Source organism: Haliotis cracherodii, unplaced genomic scaffold (genome assembly GCF_022045235.1).
Source record: "Haliotis cracherodii isolate W230 unplaced genomic scaffold, xgHalCrac1.p SCAF_8, whole genome shotgun sequence".
NCBI lineage: Eukaryota > Metazoa > Mollusca > Gastropoda > Lepetellida > Haliotidae > Haliotis > Haliotis cracherodii.
Genome location: NW_027266341.1, coordinates 37448461 through 37473016, shown reverse-complemented (window position 1 = coordinate 37473016; position 24556 = coordinate 37448461). Strand labels below are relative to the sequence as shown.

The following is a 24556-nucleotide window of genomic DNA, read 5'->3' as shown; positions in this document are numbered from 1 at the left end:
ATTCCTTCATCTACACGCTCGTAACATCGCCTGGTTTTTAACAAGTTATTTTAGTTCTAACAAGCAATTTGATTGGATTAAAATTGGTTTCTAATGACGCTTTCTTGCCGAAATCTGCTACAAGTTTCGTGAGAGGACAATTTTGAGCACGTCACATAAGGCAGCCAATCAAATTACAGCTGTGATACCAAGCTCGTGTTTGATAAATTTCAGAAGTTGGCGAAAGAATTTTGTTATTCTGAACGTTTTAAGCAGGAAATCACGATATATAATAAAAATATGGAACTTCGTGAATGTATCGTGCTAGATTACGAGCTGTGACAAAGATTTTTCATGCATATATTTTCACATTAAACATCATGTCAGAGCCGAGAATTCAAGGCGACGAAAGCCAAGATGTCATTTGACTTACTATCACACGCGATCGCACAAAAAGATGGAAATAATAACTTAGATGTAAGTTTGATTGCTTTAAGATATATTTTTATTGATTTTATTTACCACGTTGTATAATATATTTAAAGATTTGTTTAAAACGTCTTTATTTTGCTCTTTGACATGTTCGATGTGGACCCGTTGTCGAAATGTGTGTCCGAGAATTTTATTTTCAATAACATCGCGGGAAATAGAGAATAATTTTTTAATTTATCGATAAAAAATGATAAATTGAAATGGAATACGTATTTCAGACATTGTGAAATGTGATAGATTTAATAAATGAATGATATTACAGGACTCGATGCTTCTTGGCCGGGAAACCGGCCTCCCGTGTTGAAAGAGTTAATTAATTGCTGACGAGATTGATATTTATCATTAAAATATGCCTTATATGGCAAAGGTAGATTATTAATTCCTATTTTCCAAGCGTGCCCTCGAGGCACGAAGATCATGTTTTAGCTGTGCCATTTTCATTTTAGGCGTGCGATGGCACGCAAAATACAGTTAATTTCGAGCCCTGTATACGATTGCGAACATGTACGAAAAGCATGGCTCTACGTAAATTTCCAAAATAGTCGCCAACTGGGTTTAAGATAAGGTAGCCATTTGGCGACTGGTAGATCAATTTAGGGCACCAATCATACAATAAGGTCGCATTGGCGATTAAAATGGTTGCCACTTAGAGGGCTGACTAGTACAAGCACACACACGCACACACGCACATGCACACACACACACACACACACACACACACACGTGCATACACATCGCTATATATAAGTGCAGTAATCTTGGACACGACGTTAAACCCCATTTCACCTCACCTCAAATTTGTGTCTGACTAACCCTTACATGTCCAGACCAAAATCGATCTTTGAACCAACTCAAACTCAAGCAGTATCATGAGGGGTACATGGGGTTGTATGTGTCCCGCGTTAGGTTTTATTCCACAAGCCAGAGAGGTTGTATGTGTCCCGAGTTAGGTTTTATTCCAAGAGCCAGAGGGGTTTTATGTGTCCAGCATTAGGTTTTATTCCAAGAGCCAGAGGGGTTTTATGTGTCCCACTTTAGGTTTTATTCCACAAGCCAGAGGGGTTTTATGTGTCCCACGTTAGGTTTTATTCCACGAGCCAGAGGGGTTTTATGAGTCCCGCATTAGGTTTTATTCCACGAGCCAGAGGGGTTTTATGTGTCCTGGGTTAGGTTTGAAACCACAAGCCAGAGGCGAGTGGTATAAAACCTTACAAAGAAGCATTAAACCCCATGTACCCCTCGTGATCCTGCTACAATGAATTTGTCTTACCGATGTTTTAATGTGACATTGTAAAAGAATTTCTACAAATTCAAACAAATAAAACAACTGAAATGGCGAGTTAGTCTGTTCGCCATTTGCAAAGACATGTGATCAGCTGTTTTTTGTGATGTCACAAACGTTGAATTGAAGCAAATTGGTGAGTTATTAAAAAGGGTTATACAAGTTGGTGTATTTTTACTGACTGACATTCTCATGAGTTTGAAATGAAAACGCCATGCTTACGATGCTGCATTCAAACTGCGAGTCGTCGCTCTAGCTGAGACATTTTCTCACAGGTTCATAAATCTATATATATTCACAAAATGGCGCTTGGTTGTTGATTGCAACGATCATTAAGAGATTAAAAAAAGACATCAGAAAAAGGTTTCTATATTAGGGGAGTGGATGACTGTTTTGTTAAATCTTTGTCAGAAATTATGACTTTTTCAATATCATTACAACGCTTTTCATCTTATATTATTGACTTCACTGTGTGTCTTTGCCTTTCACTTCCTGGTTCGGCTTATCTACGGGTCATATCATGTTCTTTCATATTCAATGGTCAAGTTAATACCTCAGCTTATCTACGGTGTTGGCTTATCTGCGGTCATATCCGGTAAGAGATTTATTCCCACACTGAGAAATTGACTACCCTCCAAGGCAGGTTACACAGTATTTTATCAAGATCACGTGGAGCAATCAGATCTCATCATTCTGACATGGAGGTATGATAATGAAGTTTTACACCGAACTACATGACTAATCTCTGTTTTGTGGAATGTATCATACTTCCTTGGACTTGATGTCATCAAACTAGGTTATTCAGGATTATGTGCACATGTTCCTGTTACCTTTTTACAGCAATGTGTCAGGAATTTATGTGACACTGGCTGCAGACCAGCATATGTTTCAAGTTTGATAAATATTTTTAGACCAGGGTGCAACTTGGTTTTCATGTCAATGAGCACATGATGAAGGTTAAATCAAAATGCCCTGAATGGTTTTCTAAATGCCATAGAAAATTGGCCACACCATGTAGACAAGATAAATTATTGACTTGATTTCCAAACTTGTGAAAACACTTACCAAGTGCCAGTCAGTGCATGATAGCTAGCTTCAGAAGACTCCACAGAGAATATACATACACAGGATTCTCCCTGAGAGGAAAACATAATTGCCTTGTGGGGCACCTGCAGCCAGATACTCCCTCTGTAAAACACAGCTATCACTTGTAAACGTCATTGTCAGGTATGTAGGTGCTTTTTTTCTGGGAATCTCAAAGATAGGTTGAAAATAAACATATCTTTTAGCTTGATTTGAAAAGATTTTTTTCCTGATCTATCAGCCATAATACTGACAGAAAGGTCATTGAGTCTGTATTTGGAACAAGGTTGCCAAATGTCAGAACTGTTCACTTGGTAGGACCAGTCAGACTGAAGTCGATGTATCAATAAGATTTGGATTTGCTGAGTTATATTTAGTGTAATGTGTATTAGAGGCAGTGCCAAGACGGATGTTTTTGCCTGGCTACTTACTTACAAACTGAATGATATTATCTTGACATGCTGCAGTGGTCAAGGGGACCACAGTGAGTCAGGGTTTGGTCAAGGGGACCACAGCGGTTAGTCAGGGGGACCACAGCGGTCAGTCAGGGGGACCACAGCGGTTAGTCAGGGCGACCACAGTGGTCAGTCAATATTGGGTCAAGGGGACCACAGTGGTCAGTCAGGGTTGGGTCAAGGGGACAGACTGAATGTCTGAAAAACTTATTTTAAGAAAAGATTTCTGTATAAGATTGCAATTATTTTTAAGGAAAAGAACCTGTTTACTGTTAGCTGCACGGTTTGGAGATATCCCCTCAGGCTGGTGACTGATATGAATAAATGTCAACTCCCTGCTTCCTTAGGACCAGCGTGGTGCTCTGTGTTCTGTCTGAAGTATGTACTGTATCCCCTAGCTGATCTATAGAAAAGATACACTGTATTGTCACTGTAAGAACTCACTTAACACTGTGTCTTCCTAGCTGATCTATAGAAGAAGGTACACTGTATTGTCACTGTAAGAACTCACTTAACACTGTGTCTTCCTAGCTGATCTGTAGAAGAAGATACACTGTATTGTCACTGTAAGAACTCACTTAACACTGTATCCCCCTATCTGATCTATAGAAGATACACTGTATTGTCACTATAGGAAATCGCTTAACACTGTATCCCCCTATCTGATCTATAGAAGAAGATACACTGTATTGCCACTATAGGAACTCACTTAACACTATGTCCCCCTATCTGATCTATAGAAGAAAATACACTGTATTGCCACTATAGGAAATCACTTAACACTGTGTCCCCCTATCTGATCTATAGAGGAAAATACACTGTATTGCCACTATAGGAACTCACTTAACACTGTGTCCCCCTATCTGATCTATAGAAGAAAATACACTGTATTGCCACTATAGGAACTCACTTAACACTGTGTCCCCCTATCTGATCTATAGAAGAAAATACACTGTATTGTCACTATAGGAACTCACTTAACACTGTGTCCCCCTATCTGATCTATAGAAGATACACTGTATTGCCACTATAAGAACTCACTTAACACTGTGTCCCCCTATCTGATCTATAGAAGAAAATACACTGTATTGTCACTATAGGAACTTCTCCTTCACTTTACAAGCTTTTGATAAGCTCCGGCCCATTAGGCCTTATGTCTGCGTGACAGTATAACACTATGGGTCAGGGAGCACTCAGTGAGAGGGGAGCTGCCATGTATGAACAAGGTGACCAAGTGTCAGGTATGTTACAGGAGAGGCACCTCTTGCTTTCAGGGGTGGGAGGTTAGCCTGTGTAATCACGTCACACTGCAGTGAACATATTCACAACAAGAACCGGGGACTCAAAGCTAGCTGCTCACACAGCATGCCTTCAACTTGCCTTGCTCAAATGCTGTACTTGTTCTTATTATTTATGTGACCTAGAACTTATGATTTAAACAAATTATTATTGCCTTAGAGACTTGTGTAAGTTTAGCCTTCAACATGTCCAGGTTACATGTCTTGGTGTGTGTGTGTTGGGGGTGTGTGTGAAGGGATTGAAATGGTGGAGATATGTCGATGGTGGTTGTGAGTGGAAAGGGTGCCGATCAAGTCTGATCATTTTGTTCAAATATTTCATCTGAATAACTAGCTTTCTTTTTAAGGATCTCATTTATGAGAGTGAGGAGATACTGTCAGAGTTGTAAAATAAAGGAGCTTGTGATGAGTTTGTTCAAGGCACAATGTTGGCTAACTAGGGAGCTGGACTTGTCACTTTGTTGTTGTAGTACATGTCCACAAATATAATCTTGATAAGAACCAGCTTATCAGTGTCACAGCTTTTCTGAGGGTAGAGGGGCTTCATCTAGGCAGAGACTTGTCTGATATGTGAAATATGTGCAATCCTGAAACTTGGCCCAAACTGTTCCTATTCCTAGTCCCTTGAATATGTTTGATGAATTGTAACTTTAATTGAAATACATGATTTCGAGATGAAATTTCCAGCTATTATTCAAAATAATAGTGACTGTGACATAGTCAATGAGTGATTGGTTTGAATAAACACTTTTTATCAATAATCAATGGTGAAACGGTGAATGATAACACCCACACCAACCATACCACAGCTTTAGACTTCAGATCTCAACAGCTGTATAAACTATGAGGGTGAGAGGCGAACAACAGAATGGGTGGCCAGGCTTACTGACTTGGTTGTCATGTCAGTCACTGGATTGTCTGGTCCAGACTCAATTGTTTACATGCTGTGGTCATGTGGCCGGAATATTGCTGATTGCAGAATTAAACAACAAACAAACCAAAAATAATGAGGCTGAACCATGCAGCTGCTCAATGTGCAAAAACACCCACAGAATATGATGTCTTTGATCATTTTGATGGACTGCCTCAACAATCAAACTGCAGCATTAGTCTCCGTCAATGGCAACATTAACAGACTAATGACACATCTAGTTCTTCTAATGGTCAATGATTCTTTTCAAATGCTGCACGATTTATGATTATTTTTTTAATTGTACTTGATTTGAAAAGCCCATTTGTATGGCAGTCTATGACCACATCTGGGGTGATTGGTGTGCTATGACATCTTTGATATGGAAAACCTTGTGGTTTCCAAAGTACTTACATCCTTGATTGTTTGTGTTTTAACGCCGCACTCAGCAATATTCCAGCTATATGACGGTGGTCTGTACATTATCGAGTCTGGACCAGACAAACGAGTGATTGACATCATGAGCATCGATCAACGCAATTGGGATACGATGACATGCATCAACTAAGTGAGCGAGTCTGACCACCCGATCCCGTTAGTTGCCTCTTACAACAAGCATAGTCGCCATTATTGGCAAGCATGGGTTGCTGATGACCTATTCTACCCAGGACCTTCATGGGTCATAGACTCCATGAAAAAGGAGTTCTAAAATACCCCATGCTTGTCTCCCCATCGGGAATTTGGTACATAACAGGTCTCCAGTACCCCATGCTTGTCTCCCCATCGGGAATTTGGCACATAACAGGTCTCCAGTACCCAATGCTTGTCTCCCCATCGGGAATTTGGTACATAACAGGTCTCCAGTACCCCATGCTTGTCTCCCCATCGGGAATTTGGTACATAACTGGTCTCCAGTACCCAATGCTTGTCTCTCCATCGGGAATTTGGTACATAACAGGTCTCCAGTACCCAATGCTTGTCTCCCCATCGGGAATTTGGTACATAACAGGTCTCCAGTACCCAATGCTTGTCTCCCCATCGGGAATTTGGTACATAACAGGTCTCCAGTACCCCATGCTTGTCGTGAAGGTACACCAACTCATTCTGATCACACGGTGTTGCCCTGATGTGTGACAGCCGCTATTCCCCATAAGGTCTGTAGCGGTTGTTGCATGTAGGATGTATGAACCTAATACGTGTGAAAATGATTCTATTACTGTCATGTTAAACCACTGCAAAGATGCCGAGAATTAACTTCAAATAACTGTTAAGTAATGCATATGACTTGTTTTTTCAGGATATAGGCAGTTGAGTACCATATTTGCTTGAGTATAGTGCTGTAAATAAGCATTTTAAATCCATGTTAAATGTTGAAAGGTACTTGTCATGACCACTCCCTACCCATTTTAAGAATTGTTTTTACTAAATTCAGATGTTCAAATTTTAAAATAGCTTTAGAAACTGGCAGATATTGTAAAACAGACCGTTCACTCAGATTCTGTAACTATTGTAGTAGTAAGGGAGTTAATATCATTGATGATGAATTCCATGTTCTCTTTAATTGTGATTTATATTCTGCCCTAAGACAAAAATACCTTGTTAATCTTCCTATGCCTATTCATTACAGTAATTCTCATGTAATAAATATTCTTAGTAATTATAATGAGCAAACACTATTTCTAGTTTGTAAATTCTTATGTTATGCTCACAAAATAATTAATGATAAATTCTGTGCCCTGTAAATGTCATGCTCACATGTCTGTATTTTGGGCCATTGGCCTTTTACTGAATAAACATGTCTGTCTGTCTGTCTGTAAATAATGATGAGTTGTGCGATCTTCTGATCGCTTCACACACGATTTCGCCAAAATTGATTAAAACAATATTAAAAGATAATTTGAATAAAATTAATGAAATAAGTTACAAACTTCAGTCCAGATATACAAGGAACACTTTTTATAACCAGACAGTGTAATTACATGATTAATTTGCGTACTTCAGTATGGATTTGTTGACATGGTATTTCCGGTGTCACATGCTCACGGTAATGTCTTTGCATTGGTGGAAAAAACATCAAAACTCATTATTGTGTGAATAATGTGCACCCTCTTCTACCCAGCTGGGTTTTTTTTTTTAAAAAAGAGCACACAAAACTCAAGAAAATACGGTATCCTGTTTTACTAATACGTACGAGTCATTAATTAACACATGGCTCAGCAGTTGTTGCAGTGAGTGTTGCTAACAGGGTCTGAAATAACATCCCCTTGATGTTGACAATTAGATGCAGATTAATGCATAATGCCATGTCATAGCTCACTGACATGATCTGCCCGTTAAGTAGACTCTCCTTGCCTCATTCATGTAAGAGAGGTAGTTGCGGAAACCGATGTAAAAACCAAGTTTGCCCTCTTCCTCAGTGTGGTCACAGTGACCTGGATTGGAGCTCTCAGCATCCCCATCTTCTTTGTCACTGGAGGTAGTGTGTGTATTGTTTTCACATTTAATGGGGTTTTTTCTGATCACATAAAGCATTCCAAGAACCTATCTCTTCTTAAGGCTTTATTGGACTTTTTTGTAGTTTATATTCACTACTATATGAACAAACAAAACTCTAATGTACCCCATGGGGATAGTGATAACACTGTTTTCTTGTTTAAAGATGGTTTAACGGATCATACATAAAAGGTTTAAGTCATTGTATAAAGATTGTTTAACTGATCATGTATAGCAGGTTTAACTGATCATGCATAGCAGGTTTAACTGATCATGTATAGCATGTTTAACTGATCATGTATAGCAGGTTTAACTGATCATGTATAGAAGGTTTAACGGATCATGTATAGCATGTTTAACTGATCATGTATAGAAGGTTTAACTGATCATGCATAGCAGGTTTAACTGATCATGTATAGCATGTTTAACTGATCATGTATAGCATGTTTAACTGATCATGCATAGCAGGTTTAACTGATCATGTATAGCATGTTTAACTGATCATGTATAGAAGGTTTAACTGATCATGTATAGCAGGTTTAACTGATCATGCATAGCAGGTTTAACTGATCATGCATAGCAGGTTTAACTGATCATGTATAGCATGTTTAACTGATCATGTATAGAAGGTTTAACTGATCATGTATAGCAGGTTTAACTGATCATGTATAGCATGTTTAACTGATCATGTATAGAAGGTTTAATGGATCATGTATAGCAGGTTTAACTGATCATCTATAGCAGGTTTAACTGATCATGTATAGCAGGTTTAACTGATCATGTATAGAAGGTTTAACGGATCATGTATAGCAGGTTTAACTGATCATGTATAGCAGGTTTAACTGATCATGTATAGCAGGTTTAACTGATCATGTATAGCAGGTTTAACTGATCATGTATAGCAGGTTTAACTGATCATATATAGCAGGTTTAACTGACTTTTGGGCGGTCGGGTAGCCTAGTGGTTAAAGCGGTTGCTCGTCATGCCGAAGACCCGGGATCGATTCCCGACATGGGTACAATGTGTGAAGCCCATTTCTGGTGTACCCCGCCGTGATATTGCTGGAATATTACTAAAAGCGGCGTAAAAACATGCACACTCAACTGTCACCCATTGTTGTTCAGTCGGTCTTGTGTTGTTTTTGTTCTTGTAAACATCCTCAACCGTTGCTATGCATTTTTATTCCATTTTTAATCAAGGAAATGTTGACTGGGTCATTTTCATAGCTTTGGTTTCAGTGTTGTTCCTATTCTATTGCTGGTCACACTCGTTCGTGTCGTTTTGAAGTTACTGCCCTCAACTGTGAAGCACGATCTGGGCGTGGTGTTGTGGTCTATCTAAGCTGAGTGTTGCAATGTTGCATTTTTCCTCTCAAACCAATGACCTAACAAAATGAATAGATTAATCATTGTCCTGCGTGGTTGGGAAAAAACTGTTGATGGCTAAGTCTTCTGTATATCTGTTTCAGACTATTTTCTGATTACTTGCGCAAGCGGAACCTCATTATTCATAAATACTGGAAAAAGTCCAAAGAAATTATAATCCTGTCATCCTTGCTCATCCAGTGTATTAGATCTCCAATCTTTTTAGTCCAACACCCTCAACCTATTCCAGGGGCGTAGGTAGCTAGGGGAAATTAAAATGTAAGCAATAAACTTATTTTTCTTTAACACTCATAACGCTTTTCCAAAACAAACACAAGCAAGTCTGTGCAACATATCCAATATTGTTGGCTGGTCATTAGCGGTACGTAATAATCCCAGAGTTAACTCCCTTGCTCTCTCTCTCTCTCTCTCTCTCTCTCTCTCTCTCTCTCTCTCTCTCTCTCTCTCTCTCTCTCATGGCATTGCATATACCAATGAAAATATCAACAGACTGGCTACATGAATGCCAAGATGCACTATCAAATCATTGCTAGCTTCTAGCCAGTGACTACTACGATCTTTTTCTTTTTTACAAAACCTGATAGACGCTCCATGAACTTACTGCTCAATCAATTAGGGTCAAGTCTTCTAAATGCTCCGTGGACCCATGTAGATCCGGGGTAGAATAGGTCTTCAGCAACCCATGCTTGCTGTAAAAGCCGACTATGCTCGTCGTAAGAGCTTGGCTACCAACAGGATCAGGTGGTCAGGCTCGCTGACTTGGTTGATGTATGTCATCGATCCCAATTGTGTGGATGGATTGATGATATGAATCTCTGAATTGTCTGGTCCAGACTGCTGTCATATAGCTGGAATATTGCTGAGTGCAGTGTTAATCAACAAACAAACAAATAAATGCTCAGTCATTTTCACAGATATATTGTGGTATTTGTGGTACTTTTGTCCTTGTATGTTACTTTCAAACAGGGGGTCATTGAACCCCATGTCATAGCCAGTAATTACATATTATACCAATGTTGTAGTTCAGTGTTTATTTTGCAGAGTTGTCGTACCAGGGATTTCACTCAGGTTCCAACATATCATGTATATAAAGAACAACTGGAAAGCAACTTTGGATTTTTTAAAGTTCCTATTTTCTTAAATTCAGATGTTATTTAAGATTGTTTATTAACATTTATACATTCAATCATGTAAAGTTAAGTGTTAAAGTGTCTGCCTCTTTACTGGTCTGGCTATCAGTGAAATACAAGTCAGCCTTACCTAAGCCATCACATTAGGTGTAGCGTGTATGATATTGATATTTATGTGAAACCTTTTCATTCCAATTAGGGAATGTTTACTGACACTTCCTGCAGATTCCAGAGTACTAGGGCACTTGTTTTAGCTTATGATGGAAATTTGAGTATAACTGATTTTGTGGGAATTTGAAGAACAATATATAACACAAAAGGTCATTTTATGTCATCCATCCATAATGATTTCTAATATTTTTTTTAAATTACAACTTGTAAATGCCCGGTAGCCCACTTGTTCCCCAGTGTCTGAATCTGAAGTGGAATTATAATGGTCCAACATGCATCACCAGCAGCAAACTACAAACCATTTCAGATATATTTGTATGAACACGGACGTTGCTAATGCTATTGTCACCACAACAGCAGGCATGAGATTAACAGAAGACCTTTAAGTCCCAAGATGAGTCAAATTTATGACAAGTGGACTACCACTTTCACTATTAGGTAGATGGCAGCTCTGTAGCAGGACCAGTGACATTTCCTTGTAGACTACCACTTTTACCAGTAGGTAGATGGCAACTCTGTAGCAGGACCAGTGACATTTCCTTGTGGACTACCACTTTCACCATTGGGTAGATGGCAGCTCTGTAGCAGGACTAGTGACATTTCCTTGTGGACTACCACTTTCACCATTGGGTAGATGGCACCTCTGTAGCAGGACCAGTGACATTTCCTTGTAGACTACCACTTTTACCAGTAGGTAGATAGCAACTCTGTAGCAGGACCAGTGACATTTCCTTGTGGACTACCACTTTCACCATTGGGTAGATGGCAGCTCTGTAGCAGGACTAGTGACATTTCCTTGTGGACTACCACTTTCACCATTAGGTAGATGGCAACTCTGTAGCAGGACAAGTGACATTTCCTCGTGGACTACCACTTTCACCATTGGGTAGATGGCCACTCTGTAGCAGGACCAGTGACATTTCCTTGTGGACTACCACTTTCACCATTGGGTAGATGGCACCTCTGTAGCAGGACTAGTGACATTTCCTTGTGGACTACCACTTTTACCATTAGGTAGATAGCAACTCTGTAGCAGGACCAGTGACATTTCCTTGTGGACTACCACTTTCACTATTAGGTAGATGGCACCTCTGTAGCAGGACTAGTGACATTTCCTTGTGGACTACCACTTTTACCATTAGGTAGATAGCAACTCTGTAGCAGGACCAGTGACATTTCCTTGTGGACTACCACTTTCACCATTGGGTAGATGGCACCTCTGTAGCAGGACCAGTGACATTTCCTTGTGGTCTACCACTTTCACCAGTAGGTAGATGGCACCTCTGTAGCAGGACCAGTGACATTTCCTTGTGGACTACCACTTTTACCATTAGGTAGATGGCAACTCAATATCAGATCATTGTTGCAAATTAGTGAAAATAAACATGAATTTCTAACTCTCTAACTGTGTCATTTGGAAGTTAAAATAAGTCACAAGACCTTAACACATGTTCAGGGCTCGAAAAATCCACTCGACCGCTCGTATTGACGAGTGGTAACTGATGTCGGGCAAGCTAAAATTATCAAATACTCGTCCTGACGGACGAGCAGATACTCACAGCAATTTATATTTGTTTTGATGTGCGATATATTGACACGGAAATCACAGCCATTCAGCTGATTGATATTTATGTCGCGCATAGCATTAACACATTAGGCTGAGGTTTGTCTCTTGATGTATCTTTGCGCAGGCTTTGCGCTGAAACCAGTCTTTATTTATTGATGTAAGCGGCCGGTTGCTAACTACCGGTGATTCGGTCAAGACACACCCAAATGATATAACTTTTAATGCAAGGATCGTCAAAAATTGTATTTGAAACTATTTTTTTTATCAGGAATAATAGCCATATATTCCAATATCTTGTTTATTTAGATGCAGCTTTTACTCAACATTTTAAAAATAATAATAACCCTAAGCGAAGCAGCTGATCGCTATTGCCGGGTATTATTTTTTACATGGAACCAGTCTGACCAGTCACCGTCAAGGCTCCCGTGCACGTGATCGCGAGAATTACGTGTTGACATAGAATCGTCCAACAAAAACAAATATGACTTTTAACGAGTCGAAGTATGTCATTTATGATATATGTATCCATTCTCTGTCAACTAAAGTTCGTTTCAAGGCGTCAATAGCGGTAATCTGACCTTGGTTGCTGTTAATAACGGTGAGTTGTGCGATCTTCCGATCGCTTCAAACACGATTTCGCTGAAATTAATTAAAACAATATTAAAAGGAATTTTGAATAAAATTAATAAAATAAGTTACAAACATAAGTCCAGATATACAAAGAACACTTTTTATAGCCAGACAGTGTAAATTACATGACTAATTTGCGTACTTCAGTATGGATTTGTTGACATTGTATTTCCGGTGTTCAGCGCTCACGCTCTTTCCATGGGGGAAAAAACATCAAAACTCATTATTTTGTGTATAATGTGCACCCCCTTCTACACAGCTGTGTTTTTTGGATAAAAAGGTGCTCAAGAAAAAACGGTAAACCAAAATGGCGGAAATGAGAAAGTTTTTCTCGTCGGAGGGTCGTGCAGACAAAAAGTTGACTGCACAGGCGGAGAAACGAAAACTTAGTCAAAAACAATACGATACACAAAAGCGAAATCGTGTTGTACAATCTGCGTGGTTGAGTGAATTTGAAAGGGCAAAATTTGACGATGATGACAGCAAGTTGTATTGCACTGTCTGTCGAAAATACCCCAAACTATCTGATCCCAAATGTGGACTCGTAACTGGTTTACATCATAATTTCAGAAAAGAAACTTTGAAATTTCACGCTAACAGTAGGAAGCATATTCAGTGCTGTGAACATGATAAAAAATTTAACAAACCCCAGACTGCGCAGTTTGCCAAGTCAATGCAAAAAGTTGACGAAAAAAACCGAGAAGTTTATGAAAAGCTATTCACAACAGCCTACTATATTGCAATAGAAGGGGAACCATTTTCAAAATTTCCAAGTTTTTGTCAGTTGCAGTCTAAGAATGGTGTAATACTTGATACAAATTATTTGAATGATTATGCTTGCAAGGCATTCACCCAATCTATAGCAGATGTGTTGAAGAAAGAAACTGCTCAGGATTTGGAAAACAGTAGGCTTGTCAGTATTTTAGCAGATGGTTCAATTTATTTACTTTGTTTTGAGTGGTTACATGGTACATGATACATGATATTGTCTGTTCAGCATTGAGCAATAGGGCAAGTGAAAATTTGGCAGGACGAGTACAAAATAAAAAGTACTTGCCCTGCAGGACAAATAGGGTTGAACAAATGTTTCGAGCCCTGATGTTTACACTTGAATATTTAATGAAGCGCTGTGACAAGGTTGGTTGTAACACTAGACATAATCAATGTACACAGTATGTCACATGGCGGTGTACACACCAGTACTTTTGTAATATTCATGTAGAATAAGATTCTGTTTTCCCAGTGGAGCCATGTCAGGCACTTCCAGAAACTAAACATTTCCTGTAAAGTAACCTTTTTGCGTCTGTAGAGCTGTAAAATAATTCAGCCTGACCAGAGAGTCAGTGAATTTACCACAAAGCATTGTGAAACTTGAATGCTTAAAGGCTGAAAATGATCTATTTTTTCAGCACTTTCGAAATAATGATACCTTTAGGGAGACTATGGCAAGGAATATTTAACCTTCAACCAGTGTGTGCCTGAACTTTCAAGTCTTCTGTCCTGAATTTGTCCTTTCCCATCTTCCCTAGTTTTTACTTTTTACATTTGGGCTGCCATAAGCCAAATGTCCTTGACAAACCTTATTTTACTAGAATCAGGCTTTTGGACTTTTTGTGCTGGCTGTTTGGTATGGGGAAAATTGGTTTCGTCAAGTGCCTACTATATTCCCTGCGTCTAATCTTTGTGTGAATGTCAGTTCCGTTCAAACTTTAATCAGTAACTTCAAGTACTGAGAGTGTGTTTTGTGTGTTCATAATAGGTTATTTTGAAATAGTAAATGGGGGTGAGAAGTCAAGTGATAAAAGCGGTGCTCATTGCACCAAAGGCCTGTGTTTGTTTCCCCACATGGGTACAATATCTGAAGCCAATTTATGGTGTCTCCTAGAATGGTGTTGCCGTAATATTGCTAAGAGATGCATAAATCTCATTGAAATAGTAAAAGAACGGACTAGTTAAGTAATATTTTGTTATTATGAAATCATGATCACAAAGACTATGATTTCACCCTTTGAGGCAGTTGGGATGGAAACATTCCATCATTAGCACTTTCATCATGTCCACCGAATGAATTCAGACAGGTCATGTACAAAGCTAAATATCCAACCCACATTAAACTTTAATACCAACATGTATCAATAACTTGCTATACCGATGTAACCAAATATAGCCTAGAAACTACCCTGACACAATATGTGGAGTTTCTCACTGGTAAATACCAGGCATCTGTCCGTCTGTCGTACTCTCATTACAAGTAGGTGATGATGTGATTTCTTAAGGATGATGCATTTGAAACAAATTTGAGATTCCGTGATTGAGGCAATCAATACTGAAGCCTGCGCGAGGCTGGCACTGCCCAGATTTGTGAAGAAAAGTGTTACAATAGCTAGCTTCATTTAGTTTTATCTTCATGTGATTAAACACATCTTTAACCAACAGGAATCTTCTTTCATGATTTAGGAGGCTGATTTTGCAGGACTGATTAGCTGTAAACCTTAACTCCGTGATCCACCAGTCTAAATATGGATAAAATGTAAAAAAAATAAATGGCAAGGGAGAAAGTATGGACTTGGATACAGTGGATATTGAGCAAATTGACTTCTGCTTAGTAGAAAGCTTTACTTTTCAACCCTGTCAATTTGGGAGGAGCAAGGTTGAGATTTAAGGCAAGCAATAACATTTTAGGAATGATGCATTAGCACTTAAATAGAATGACTGTTTTAGGGTTTGTGATTGATATCAATTTAATGCTAGATATTTGGTTCCGTTGATGGAGGTTGAGAATGTTTCCGCAGAATTTCACCGCCATGGATTTTTGCTTAACATTTGTCTGGTTTATTTTCAGATTCTGTTTATTGGTTGCTGCATCAGTTGATGAAGAATTTGGTGATTGCAGCATGAGGTAAGTTGGCAAAAAGTCTTTAGAGATGCTTCAAGTAATATTCTTGATTTGTGGGACCAGGTTTGAAGTTTGACGAGATTGAAGAATTTACTTTCTTGCAGATAAGAATGTGAGCTGGAGAAAATCATTAGCTACTCCCAAATAGATATCAGCTATTGGGGCCTGGTAAGATGACGTATTGGCACTTAGGCACCAGTCGATATTCATTGACTTAATGTGTTCTTCCCACAGTGTCTAAATATTCAAACTTGTGTTCCCGTGGTGATAGTACTTGAATATTGTTAAAGTGGCATAAAAACTCACTGACATATTATTCAAATTTATTTGAGGTTTTGGAAGGTCAAAGCCAAATAAACTGAAGAAAGAAACTTTAAGATATTTACTTGGGTTGGTGTATTTGTCATTGAAGACCATTCCAAATCTTGGAATGGCCCATAATGTTTCTGTCCAACTGTTATGTGATGAGTAAGCAAATCTGCTGAATAAGTGTTCATCATTAAATTTTATAGTCATTGGTCTCGACAATGGGGATTTGTTGATCAAGAGCAAGCTTCATCTCATGCTGTCTAGCTTAGGTGTCCTTTGAGTTGAAGGCATTCACAGGGCATGCTTGACAGAATATACTTCACATCTTACATACTTATGACACAGAGACACTGAAAGTTGTCCTTCGGTGTCTGTGTGTCTGCCTCAACGTGGAGACACTGTAAGTTGTAGCAGGATCACTCGGGGTACATGGGGTTTTATGCGTCCCGCTTTTTTTTTTGTTTTTTTACCACAAAAACCTAACAAGGGAAACATAAAAACCCATGTACCCTGAGTGATCCTACTACAACGATTTGATCTTACCGGGGGCGGTCGGGTAGCCTAGTGGTTAAAGCGTTCGCTCGTCACGCCGAAGACCGGGGTTCGAATCCCGACATGGGTACATTGTGTAAAGCCTATTTCTGGTGTCCCCCGCCGTGATATTGCTGGAATATTGCTAAAAGCGGCGTAAAACCATACTCAGTCAGTTATCTTACTGACATGTTTTAATGTGACATTGTCAAAGAATTAACACAAATTCAAAATTGATAGAAAACAGCAGTTCAATTGAGCTGAGGTTAACTTGTGCTATGTCACATGACTTCCATTGACTAGGATAAAGCGTGTGGCTTTTTGCTTTGAAGCGGGTTGTAAGGGATTTATTCTGCTTCTGAGAAATCCACGTGCAGCCTGTATTGCTCCAGGTAGGGTATAAGAGATTTATTGCCCTGCTGAGAAATTTGTCCCCCTCCAAGCGGGTTACATAGTATTTTATCAAGATTATGTAGACCAATCAGATCTTGTCATTCTGACATGGAGGTATGATAATGAATGTTGTCCTTCAGTGTCTGTCTGCCTCAGAATGGAGACAACAGATGTCCTTCTATCTGTGTGTCTGTGTGTCTGCCTCAACATGTGGCAGTATATTTTGTCCTTCAGTGTGTGTCTGTGTGTCAGGTCAGACCAGAGCTCCAAGGTCTACCAACCAGTTTGTACTCATATTTAATCATCTTTATAAACTTTCTATCTTTGGAATCAAAACAAGAGTTCTTATGTATTGATTTCTGTGTGGATAAAGTTGATTCTTGAGGAGAGAAGCCTTGCTACATTTTCTTTTCGATGTTTCCACGCTGGCTTCATCCACATGTGGACATGGCTGTAACCGTGACACAGATTCAGAGACTATGATATTCTGTGATCATCTGACCTATCATGTTTTCTTGAAAACGTAAAAAGTTGATCGATTATGGATTTGTTTTCTACAAGGAGGTAGAATGAGGCATGTGAAACCAAGATGTCCTAAGATTGGTGGATTGAAAGGTATTTCAATTGAAGCATCACAGACAGGGAGGGATATGGTCTTTGGATTTAAGGACAAACCTATTAACTCCTTATTTTTCACATTTTATGAGAGAGAGAGAAAAAAAAAAAGGAAAACAGCAGCAGGACAGGGAAAATAAATTGAAATCATTCTCATATGTTGAACAGTTTGTATGTATTGTGACAAAGACACTTGCATGTACGTTAATCACTTGTGCAGCTTAAGTTTTGCTGCAGTCAGTGAAATATTCCAAAAATAGGCTAATGAATATCACTTGCTTCCAATTTATTCCAAAATAACCATGTGTACAAGATATGAACAAATTGGAATAAAATTAACATTTTGCATGATCTTTCGTGTTTACGACCGGTTTAAGTACACTACAGATTGCCAACCTTTGCTATGTACATGTTAACCTATCAATTCCAGTGAGTAAAACAGAAAATGACATCCAATCACTAGGTTTGCTCTTGAGGCTGAAAAAAGAAAGTGGAATATGCCCCAGGCAGTCTGGTTTCCAAGGGATACAGAACAAAATGGTGGTCTGCATGATGACAGTTTATTAAGGCTGGGACGAGTCCAGACTCACTACCCGGGTACCCACCCCCTTTAACCCGACCCTTCTCGGGTACCCACTGTAGGTCTCAAGAGATGATACAAATGGCCAATTGGGAATAGGAATAGTTTGACCGTAGCCCCAGCAAATTGTATTGAGATACTCGTAAAAAACGATCTGGTCATGCATTCACTGAAATTTTATTTCTATTCTAACATATAATGTCAGAAGTAATGGATGTATGGTCAGAAAGAAATGCGAAGATTAGTCACTTATAGTGTAACCATAAAGTTCTTGATGATTTTTCCATTAGACAATATATCACGTGACTAACCACGAGTCCAGATTGTCCTGTGGGTATGTGGGTCCTGATAAGGAACGACCTGACCCGAGTACCCGAGTTAAATGTCCCGGCCCTGCTGTTAATGTCGTCATTGTGATTTTTAAAATAGTTTTGACCATAAATACAGACACTAGATAAAAGAATTTACAATTGTTGTGTATCGTAAGTCAGGTAAAAACGTGGAATCACATAGTGGCCGTGTTGATGGAAGCTGACAGATGTCTAAACATGACAAGATCAACTGGCCATGCAGACAATGTACATGTGCAGCCTAGATCAAACCCAGGAAAGTCGTCATGTTGTGGAACAGTGTCACAAACATCTTCAGATTTTAAGCATTATGGAAAAAAAGTTAAGGCCTATAATTTTCAGTCTGCATGGAGTGAGGGGTGGGGATTGGCTAACTTACAGCAAAGAAAGTGTGTTGATGTCGTCCTGATCGTATGACAAATGTGGGAGGAGGAATGGATTTAGGATAAGGTCAAAATCTGAAATCATTAATTTTCCACTAGAGGCCGAAAAGTTCTTTCCCCTAACACGCGTTAAGAACGCGTGTAACACGCTTGTGGCACGGGTGCACAACGGGTTGCACACGGGTTGAGTACCCGTTGAACACGCATGTGCAACGAGTGTGCAGCGCGTGAGCACGCGTGGGTCACTCATTGCACACGCGTCTGCCATGCGTGTAACACAGACCAGGTTTCAGTTGAATTTGACAAATATATCAAATGAATAGTGAGAAAAAACAAAACAGTGAGATGTTAATCTAATGAGCGGCCATTGACCTCTGTTCACCAGACCATAAACACAAGGTCGGTCTGTCTTAATCAGTGTTCGGTTGCTGGACTTTTATGGCATGAACCATTCCACGAAGGTCCCGTCTTGCCATTGTGGCTAGCCGACAGTAGAACAGTTGTGAATTTAGATGCGAGTTTACATTCGCGACCAACTCGTGTTAATCTGGGTCAAGCCGAATAGCGACTCATGCCCCTCTCATGGCCATTTTTGCGACCAGTTTCCGTCTTAGCGCAAACGGGCATACCTAAAACAATTGTGAACTCGTTGCGTAATGGTTCACACATATTTCCCCATATATCATATATTTCAGATGCAATTTAAAGCGCATCGGGACATGCGGAAGTATACAGTATTATTGAACACATTTAACTGTGTCTTGGGTATCTTTTTAGATGCAAGACATATGTAAAATCAAAAATTATTTCTGAGGGATTCTTTGACGAAGAACTTGAAATCATACGCGCATTCCGATTGGTTTGTCGTATTTTCGCACATAACATTCATCAATAGGGAGACGAGTCATCTTGCAGGTTGTGGGAAGGGGTGAGTGGTGACGAATGGCGTGTTTATTGCTAGGAGAACCCCCGAGTTGACATGACTGTCACGGGTTGGTAAATGTCCGCCATTAATGAAGTGATTGTTTGTTGATTGCGGACATATTCGTTTCAAAGGGGCACATGTTGCTGACTTTTTTTATTGTTTTTTCCCAGTGAGTACCCGGATGATATAGCTGATATCTAGACTAGTTCGCGACCTGTGCTGCGCCATTCGTAAGCGCATTTGTCACGTTTATTGATAGTATAAGGGCCTCAAATTGATCAACAACATTTTTGGAAATAATAAGGAAATGTGGCTATCTTTGTGGGTAGCATAGGTAATGGTGACGATCAGTCATTTGCTTGGGAAATTTGGATTTTACACTATTTTGAAATTCAACGCAAAGTAAATATTTCATCTGAGCATTGCTTATTTTATCGTGTTTATTTTTCTTTTCCCTTAAAAAGATTCCATTGAGATAGAAAACAATAAGCAATCAATCAATGTATTATTGGTTAACCCTTTGAACAAAGTATGTTATTTGTACATCGGCACTTCACGCCATGATATGAGTGTATTCCCTTTGCTTTAGTAAAACTAGACATGTAAGCACTTACTTTTGACATATCCACCGTGCAAGATATAACAGTGATTAATCAATCATCGTATTTTCTGTTAATCCTTTGATGACTAGGGACGATCTGTTGATCTACAAAAAAGTAAATGAACTGATCATTCACCTCTTGCTGGGCTGCCACGGGTACATTACACTTTTCACCTCACTTCAAACCTGGATTTAGACTGAATAATTACCCCAGACACACGAAATGCCAAATGGGAACCTTTACCACTATTTATACCTGTATTAAATTCATTAACTGAGCATCAAGTGAATGATGACAAATACATAAGTGTAGAGTATACCAGAAAACGTGGATGACAACAAGGGAGTAGCAATCGTATTATTCACGCAATCCGAAATCTGAAAATGCTTTCACTGCAGGGATACTTATTTTATATTTTTATACTATAACCATCAGGGATATTTCCAAATGACGACATCTGATGAGCTTCCGCCGTTCTTTTTGTCTCTTTGTTTAGGCTGAAGAAATTAATTAACATGTGCCCTTTGTCGAAATCTTTATAGATCACGGGAAATGGGAATGTATAAAAACAACATTCAGGAAATGTTTTAAAAATGTTTTCTTCACATGATTTTGTATGGTTCCAGAAACGTTTCAGAAACATTTTCTGTGAACATTTGATTTTAACGTTTCTAAAATGTTTTTGTAAAACATTCCAGAATGGCTTTTGGAAACGTTTTATTCACGTTAATTTGTATGGTTCCGGAAACGTTTACGGAGCGTTTTCTGTGAACATTTGGTTATAATGTTTCCAAAATGTTTCAGGCATGTAATGCAGAAAACACAATACCAATGACCGACATGGTAATCCATGCCATGTCTTCAACATTCAGTCAACAAAGAACTTCAAGAGTCAGTTCTGTGGAGATTTTAATATTTTTAGAAAACTTTTACACCTTTTGATATTATTGATTGTCAAAATGTTCTTTCTTTGGTTTTGCCTTGATCCACTTTTCTGAAACATAAAACAAATTCTGAATAAATCTAAAGCAGATTTTTAAAATATGTATTACCCTATTCGACCCATTAAGCGCCCCTCCCCCAATAAGCGCACATCCCCCCACCCCCCCCCACCCCCCCACCCCTTCCCGGTTCCGAAAATTTATATAGTAATTATTTCGTTTTAAATGAAAATCGTCCGGGAACTGAGGTTTCCGGATATTTGAAGTCCGTATAAGCGGGGCATGACTGTATTCTGTTTATTTTAGATATTTGTGACTTTGAATATTATGCGCAGAAAAAAATTACACAGTACCCCTTCAGCGAAGTCCGGCAAACGAATGGGTGATGAGAAACTTCGTCAGTATACAAATTCGAAATTTGAGATAAAAAAATCACCAGACATGTTGATTTACCGTTTAAATTGTATTTTTTGTTCAGGTAGGCATCGTTTTATATCCAGGGAGATTACCTTGTGTATTTTCTCGTAAACTAAGCCAGACACAGCAATCAGCTGTACACACATTTTCTTGGAATCTACCGGTGATTCGGTCAAGACACACCCAATGATATAACTTTACAGGATTTTAAATGCAAGGATCAGCAAAATTTGTATCTGAAACTATTTTTTTTTCTGGAATAATATATTCCAATATCTTGTTAATTTAGATGCAGCTTTTACTAAACATATTTAAAATAATAATAACCCTAAGCGAAGCAGCTGATAGCTATTGCCGGGTATTATTTTTTACATGGAACCAGTCTGACCATTCACCGTCAAGGCTCCCGTGTGCGTGATCGCGTGATCGCGAGAATTACGTGTTGACATAGAATCAAATGTGACTTCTAACGATTCAAAGTATGGCATTTATGATATATGTATCCATTCTCTGTCAACTAAAGTTCGTTTCAAGGCATCAATAGCGGTAATCTGACCGTGGTTGCTGTTAATAACGGTGAGTTGTGCAATCTTCCGATCACTTCACATACGATTTCGCCGAAATTAATTAAAACAATATTAAAAGGAATTTTGAATAAAATTAATGAAATAAGTTACAAACAAAAGTCCAGATATACAAAGAACACTTTTTATAGCCAGACAGTGTAATAACATGACTAATTTGCGTACTTCAGTATGGATTTGTTGACATTGTATTTCCGGTGTTACGTGCTCACGGTAATGTCTTTCCATGGGGGAAAAAACATCAAAACTCATTATTTCGTGTATAATGCGCACCCCCTTCTACACAGCTGTGTTTTTTGGAAAAAAAGTGCTCACTATACTCAAGAAAATACGGTAAGGCTTACTGATGAATTTACGCTAATTTGACCTGAATTGTCCCCAATAAGCGCCCACCCTTTCTGTCTTTTCTTAAGCACCCTGGGTGCTTAATGGGTCGAGTACATTATTCCAACTGAAGAGACAATATTCCATTTAAGATAACGTTTTAGCAGTAATCTAACAATAATATATTTGTAGGTTTTTGGTGGAAACATATTTAAATAATCATTCAGAGACAGTTAAATTCTTGTGGTAACTATAATAGTATTATAACAGTATCATGCATCATATTGAATTCATAAAGTGGTACACCAGGAACACCCCATCCTACTTAATGTCAGTGGCTGAGTGGAGATACAAATCCAATTCTTAGCATTCATTTAAAGCCACAAAACCATCAAAAGATACTTGATCTAGTAGCTCATGGTACTTAACAACAGTTTCTAGGCGTGCACGTACGTTTGCATCATTCACAGGCCCTGGTGTATTTGGTGTGTACATTTCCGTGTGTATCTCCTGGAATGCTGTTGTCTCCTTTTGCCCCTGGCTGCAGCGAAAACAACATTGTTATAACTTGGACAAAATTCAATAAGCATTATATTGTTAATCCAAAGATGAAATACTAGTATATTATATTGGTTCATAACAGTATTTTAATTCTGGAAACCCATTTGTCCAGAAACGCTACATTCTGTGGCCAGTCTCGGTCAAACGTATTTCCAGAATTCAACAATGTTGATTTCATGGTTACATAATTAAATTTTCGTTGTGTTCATGGAAATTCCTGCATTCTGATTAGCTGAATTGGTCACATGTTATTGCATTCATTTCCCAATGAATGTAAAAAATTAAGCCACGCCCATTGTGGCGCACTACTTTTATTACTGCGGAATGTCGGGGAATCCCAATATTAGTCGAGGGAATTCCCTTTCTGCTCACGTGTATCGTCATGCACAGGACATTTAGCGACTTACATGCATATTCATTGTCCAAACTACCCTTTGAAACCGAAGGCCGAGAATGAATGAAACAACAAACGTGCAGGCTCACTCGCCTGTTTTTTTCCCGCTCGCCTCGGTTCAACTTTCATGTCTTCGGGTTTCATTTCTAACTAGCATTTCTCCAACTGTGTTTTACCGTAATCAGGGAAGTAATGTTTGAATCACTCAGTAAATGACCATGTTATTTGAAACAACTTTTGTAAGAATCCGCTACGCGGATTCATACAGTTTGCACATTGGTTTTTCGATTCATACCTCAGTGAACCGAAAAAAATACACAGTCAATCCTTAAATGTGTTTCGAAAACTCAAAATTTAAACTACGTCGCCCATGGGCCTGCCCATACAGAAACAGGCTGACAAAGGCTATGAATACTAAAGAGTCCGCTTGCAAACATCCTTTGTGAATGTTTGAAGGTCTTCATTGATGATATGAATTAACCGGACGTCGTATGATCACATTCTTTGTTTAGTCCCGCCACATCAATATTTAACTGTGCAGTTGGTAGGATGTAAAAAATATCTTGTACAGTATTCAAATACCAAGTGGTGTGCAAGTCCATGCACAGCTGCATGTATTTTCATAGTTGTTTACAACAGGGCCTTTAAGCATTGTGAACGTCATTTCTATGCCACATTTAATAATGTGACTATTACTAACAATTGATTGCAACGACAGATCAATGTTTGAAAAGAACTTGGTACCAAACAAACCGTGACATTAACATTACGATGCCGTGAGAAACACCTGGTTGTATTCGCCAACTTAAGTACAACAGTATCCCCTATGTATTTTGACACAATATGATCTGCCACAAGCTGACCTGGAATACGCT

At 38.9% G+C, this 24556-nt stretch overlaps 1 protein-coding gene and 1 long non-coding RNA gene across 3 annotated transcripts in view; one reads left to right on the top strand and one right to left on the bottom strand.

Annotated features, from left to right (window-relative positions):
- Positions 1 to 24556, top strand: part of LOC139449415 (beta-1,4-mannosyltransferase egh-like) — a 135623-nt gene that overhangs the window by 31467 nt on the left and 79600 nt on the right. For both annotated transcript variants that reach the window (XM_071230789.1, XM_071230790.1), the window contains exon 2: positions 15719 to 15775. The gene's annotated coding sequence lies outside the window, so the exon portion shown is untranslated. The remainder of the gene's footprint in view (positions 1 to 15718; positions 15776 to 24556) is intronic.
- Positions 21368 to 24556, bottom strand: part of LOC139449417 (uncharacterized) — a 28662-nt gene continuing 25473 nt past the window's right edge. Inside the window, exons 2-3 of the long non-coding RNA XR_011652173.1 lie at positions 23180 to 23267; positions 21368 to 21454 (exon numbers count right to left, since the gene is read on the bottom strand). This is a non-coding gene — a long non-coding RNA (uncharacterized lncRNA). The remainder of the gene's footprint in view (positions 21455 to 23179; positions 23268 to 24556) is intronic.